Source organism: Callorhinus ursinus, unplaced genomic scaffold (assembly GCF_003265705.2).
Source record: "Callorhinus ursinus isolate GAN/ISIS: 27379988/994484 unplaced genomic scaffold, GSC_fseal_2.0 scaffold8, whole genome shotgun sequence".
NCBI lineage: Eukaryota > Metazoa > Chordata > Mammalia > Carnivora > Otariidae > Callorhinus > Callorhinus ursinus.
In genome coordinates, this window is record NW_027397070.1 from 55,072,177 (window position 1) to 55,078,074 (window position 5,898).

Below are 5,898 nucleotides of genomic sequence, written 5' to 3' on the forward strand. Positions count from 1 at the left end.
ATAATAAAGCCACTTCCCTTGGGTTCTTGTGAGGCAAGAAAGAAATTCACATCAAGCATTATACAATGCCATAATTGAACTAGTATTCAGTTATTGATAGTTATACTGTATTATTCTTTGAAAACAAAGTCTTCATACCTCTGATGGGCACTCTATAAAGAAGGAGAAGCTTCTCTCCATTTAATCATTCATGACTTCAAACATTAGGAAAGGGTCTCTCTCGTATTTCTAACTGCCTCTTTAACAAAATTGTTGATCACAATGCAAGGGATTTTTTTCCTCACTGGTGGTATCCGTTACATCAGTACCTGTGCATTTATAGATCAGAACTGAGTGGGAGGTACTAGATAAACCACTACTTAGTTTCTGAAAATAAGGGTGGGAAAAAAACGTAGCCAAATACATACTTAGTCTAATGAGATCCAGAATTTGTCAGATTAGCTGAACAGGCAGAACAGGATCCAGAACATATTAACGAACAAAGAAATGAAAGAATGAATGAATGAGAAAAAATTAGATACACTAATTATGCAAGTAAGCTATAGGGAAAAAATGATTTAAGCACATAGGAAGCGTTAAGAGTAACTGCTATAAGCAATTGCCAGATGCAGTAGAAGGAGGGACACCCCAGAAAGAGAAGTGGGAGAGGATGGAAAAGACTAGACTGAATTAAAGTGCAACCATTCTTCCTTGCAGGACCTCAAGAACTAGCATCTTCATTTCTGTGCACACCTACTTACCTCCCATCATTGCCTTCACCACCGCTCACACTTTGCCTCAAAATTGGGCTATCATACCAGTCTTCTAAAGTGATGATTCTTAAATTTTGTGTAGACTGCTGAACACTTTCAGATCTATTGGAAGTGCCTTTTTAATTTTTTTAAAGGTTTTATTTATTTATTTGACAGAGAGCAGGGAGAGTAAGAGAGGGAGAAACAGGCTTCCCGCTGAGCAGGGAGCCCAATGCGGGGCTCAATCCCAGGACCCTGGGATCAGGACCTGAGCCGAAGGCAGACATTTAACGACTGAGCCATCCAGGCACCCCTAATTTTTAAAATTTTTTTAAAGATTTTTTTTATTTTAGAGAGAGAACAATCACAAGTGGGAGGGGCAACGCGAGAGAGATACTCAAGCAGACTCTGCACTGAGTATGGAGCCCAACAGGGGACTTGAATTCAGGACCCTGAATTCCTGACCTGAGCCAAAATGAAGAGTCAGATGCTCAACTGACTGCGCCACTCAGTACCCTTAGAGGTGTCTTTTTATTTTTATGGGTTATTTTTTTAAAGATTTTGTTAATTCACTTGAGAGCAAGACAAAGACAGAGAGCACAAGCAGTGGGAGAGGAAGAAGCAGACTCCTTGCTGAGCTGGGAGCCTGACATAGGGCTCAATCCCAGGACCTGGAGATCATGACCCAAGCTGAAGGTGGACACTTAACCATTTGAGCCACCCAGGCACCCCTAGAGGTGTCTTTTTAAAAAGAATGATCAATTAACATTTATTGAGAATATGCCATGTGTTATGTGGGATAGAAATAAACTCTGAAGATGAAAATCTTACCTACCAAAATGAAGCTATAATCCAAATGAGGATACACATATTAGTGTTGTCTTTTTTTTTTAAGCGTAAGAAAAGAAGATTGGAATATCATCATCAAACAATTAATGGGGAATAACAAACTTTCTTTTCTAGTTTATTTATTTTTTTTAAATATTTTATTTATTTATTTGAGAAAGCGAGAATGAGAGAGAGAGAGAGAGCACACATGAGAGGGTGGAGGGTCAGAGGGAGAAGCAGACTCCCTGCTGAGCAGGTAGCCCGATGTGGGACTCGATCCCGGGACTCCAGGATCATGACCTGAGCCGAAGGCAGTCGCTTAACCAACTGAGCCACCCAGGTGCCCCTCTTTTCTAGTTTAGTGAGCACCTACTATGTCCCTACTATGCATCAGGAACTATGATATATGATCAACTTACAGTTACTGAAACAGGAAATTGGAGAGGGTCCCCCCTTTTTTTTTACAGATTTTATTTATTTATTCATGAGAAATAGGGGGGGGAGAGAGAGAGAGAGAGAAGCAGAGGGAGAAGCAAGCTCCCAAGGAAGAGGGAGCCTGATGCGGAACTCGATCCCAGCACCCTGGGATCATGACCTGAGCCGAAGGCAGACGCTTAACCATCTGAACCACCCAGGCACCCGAGGGTCCCCTTTCAACAGTCAAAGGAGTTATACACAGATCCACACTTCTGCATAAATTTCCTGTGCTGATTTGTGTAGGCTATGTTCCTTTGTCATAAAGATATAGAGATACAGTCATTTCTCACTGTCCTCTCTCTCGTTTCCCATTACTCCACATTTAATCTTTCACTGCACCAAGCATAAGACTTTCCCTTTTATTCGACCTGTCTTCCCTAGTTCAGCAGGAAAGTTGTGGGAAAACAGAGCCCACCATATCGTGGAAATAAAAATAAAATCACTGAATTTTGTTAGAAAAATGATTCACTACCAAGCCAAGGAAATCAATCATTAGGCTTAGTTGTCAATAAATTTATCTACTTTCCAGACAAGATCTGAACCAATCTCCAATGCTAGATTATGAGACCTTATTTTCTGTGACTTTTGCATTTATCACAATGTACATTGGGAATAATCCTCCCACCCCCTCATTTTATTATTTTATTGCTTGTTCTCTGTCTGTGTGTGTTTATTTTTACTTTAACAGTTTGTTATATATTTTTCATATGAATTAAGTCAATTATGGGTAATTATTTATTTGTCTTTGTCCTATAGGTGACTAATTTGAAATTGAGGGCCAGTGTGAATTTTTAGAGTCACAAAACCAGTGTATTTGGTTGGTTCAGCTAAATGTTCTTAGAAACAGCTCCCAAATTTCAGAGGCTTAACACAGTAGAGGCTCATTTCTCACTCATGTAACACATCAGTGCAGGTGTTTGATGGTGACTTGAGGACCTTGGCTCTTTCCATCTGTGACTCCATCATTCCCTAGGGCCTTATTATTCTGTCTTAGATCTCTGCATCCAGCTGGAAATGGGAGGAAAAGAGAATGTGGAGAATCATGCAAGAGCATTTATGGGCCAGGCCTGGAGGTGGAGAATATCACTCCCCTTCCCACTCCATTAGCCAAGACTCAGTCAACCTGCCATATATAACAGAAGGCAGGAAGGGACATGCAGGCTACCTTGAGCCCTGTGGGAAAGTAAAATATGCTTGATGAACAATTAGCCAACTTCTTTCTGCCATGGTCTGTACCTTAGGAAATAAAATATCCATTTTATTGTCCCACACTAGAAAATACATACATCTTCTCCCCCAGGGATCCACCTTAAAGACCTGTCTAATTATTATACCCAGCTAGAAGTCCAAGATCTACAGGAACTATATAGTCCTCAGGAGCACTTCATTGTGTAATGATATATGAGCTAAAATGATACATTATCTACCACTTGCCAACACCCAGTATACAATATTCAAATAGGGAGGGGATAATTCAGTGAGCTTCTTCATTTAGAAAAAGGAAGATTGGAGAAAACAGCAGACATTGGTCCATGTCTTCTTGAGATCCTGCTGAATTAACATTAGGAAAGACCTCTAACCAGGAGCTGTGGAAAATTCATTAATTAGACCAGATTCTGCTCTCTGAGAGACACTCCATTGTCTCTTGTCTTCAGTAGTCCCTGGCTCTTCCCTCTGGAATATTCTTCATTTTCCATTATTCTTCATGCACACCAGCTAAATCACTACCACATATTTTAGGTTGTTGTTACAGGGTATCTCAATTGGAGATACTCATTTCTGCATTAGTCAGCATAAGCTAACCACTGTAACAAACAACTTCAAATTTGTTATGACTTGACATGATAAGTTATGTCATTCCCATTTAAAGAAAAGTTCATTGTGGCTCTTCATTGGGTACCCTTAAATATGATAACTCCAAGACACTGGCTCTTTTTTGGGATTCTGCTGACCTTGGATCATTAGGGCTCTCTGCAACTAACCTACAGATGGTAAAAAATGGAGAATCATGTGGACACTTATTATCCAGATCTAAAAGTTGTGTGTGTCACATTCACTCACATTCAGTTGGTAAGAACTCATTCACATGATCTCAACTAACTGGAAAGATAGTGAATAAAGTAGTACAACTCTGAACTTCGAAAAAGAGGAACAGTTTGGTGAACAACCAGCCAGTCATTGTTAGTAACGTTGGTCCTTAATGATTAACTTTACAGTTTTTCCATGTTTCCTCCCAATTTTGTCCAAAACTCAACATCTCCACCAAGCCTTTCTTTACTAAAAATATTAGCTGTGGTCAAACAGCACATCCCAGAAAGGTACAATTTCAATTATTTTCATACTTACTTCTATATAACTTAAAAAAATATTGGTACCAAAAACTATATAGCCCTGCACCACATTTAAAGGAGCTATCAGTCCTTTAAGTATTATGTCTAGCTGAAAATGTTCTTGACTCTCTTACCTGTATAATAGAAGTAGGTGGAGGTGATGTCAAATTAATATACATTATTAAATATCCATGGAGCTTTACAAAATACAAATCTATTCAGAATTGTGTTTGTTTAATTTAGAACAAATTGTTCAAAGGTACTTAAGAGACTCTCTTAAATATTACAACATCAATGTTAAGTTAATCCAAATTTTTTTAGGGAAGTTTAACAATAAATTTACAAGTTGACATATTAACCACCACCTTATTTCTGCATTGTTTCGTTAAACTGTGGTTTATTTTGATTAAACATCTCCCTGGAAATATTCACTAGGGTAAGATAATTAACTAATTTAAAACAATAAATGTTTTTAAAAGATTTATTTATTTATTTGGGGGGGCAGTGGGAGAGGGAGAGAGAGAATCTCAAGCAGACTTCCCACAGAGTGCAGAGGCCCACATGGGACTCGATCTCACCACCCTGAGACCATGAATGACCTGACCCAAAATCAAGAGTTGGACACTTAGGGATGCCTGGGTGGCTTAGTAGGTTAAGCGTCTGCCTTTAGCTCAGGTCATGATCCGAGGTATCAAGTCCAGGATCAGGCTCCTTGTTCAGCAGGGAGCCTACCTCTCCCTCTACCCTGCTATTCCCCTGGCCTGTGTGCTTCTCTCTTTCTCTCTGACAAAAAAAATCATGATAAAAAAAAGAGAGACGCTTAACCTATTGAGTCATCCAAGTGCCCCTAAACTTTTTTAAACTTAGGTAAGTAGTATATATTTATTAGTAAACATTATAAAACATAGAAAAACTTAAGAAAATGAAAATCACCCTTAACACAATTTTATCTTCTCTATAACTCTTGAGAAAAGATTAGAAATAAGCATATTCATGTTTTAAGTATTTTAAATATAATGCTTATATATTATTTTACTTGTTATATTATTTCCTTTGACATTCATTGTTCTTAGAAGTGAAAATATTTAATAACAACAGTATTTTGACAAGTGGATGCAGGATTCCACTATTGCCTTAAGTTTGGATATATAGATTATTTTCCTTTTTTTCTTTTTAAAGATTCATTTTTTTATTTGAGAGAGAGAGAGAGCAGGGGGAGGGGCAGAGGGAGAGGGAAAGAGAGAATCTTGAGCAGACTGCTGCTTAGTGTGGAATGGAGATTGATCTCAGGACCCTGAAATCATGACCTGAGCCAAATCAAGAGTTGGACACTCAACCGACTGAGCCACCCAGGAATTCCAAGATCATTTTTATTTTTTCTATTCTTATAAATGATGTCATAGCAAATAAACATGCTTTTACAGACATCTCTATAAATCTGAATATATCCACATATAAATATTTAGGGCTGTAATATGCTTATTTTTCAACCATTATTTATTTTAGCCAATAAGGGTCCAGGGCTACCAGTC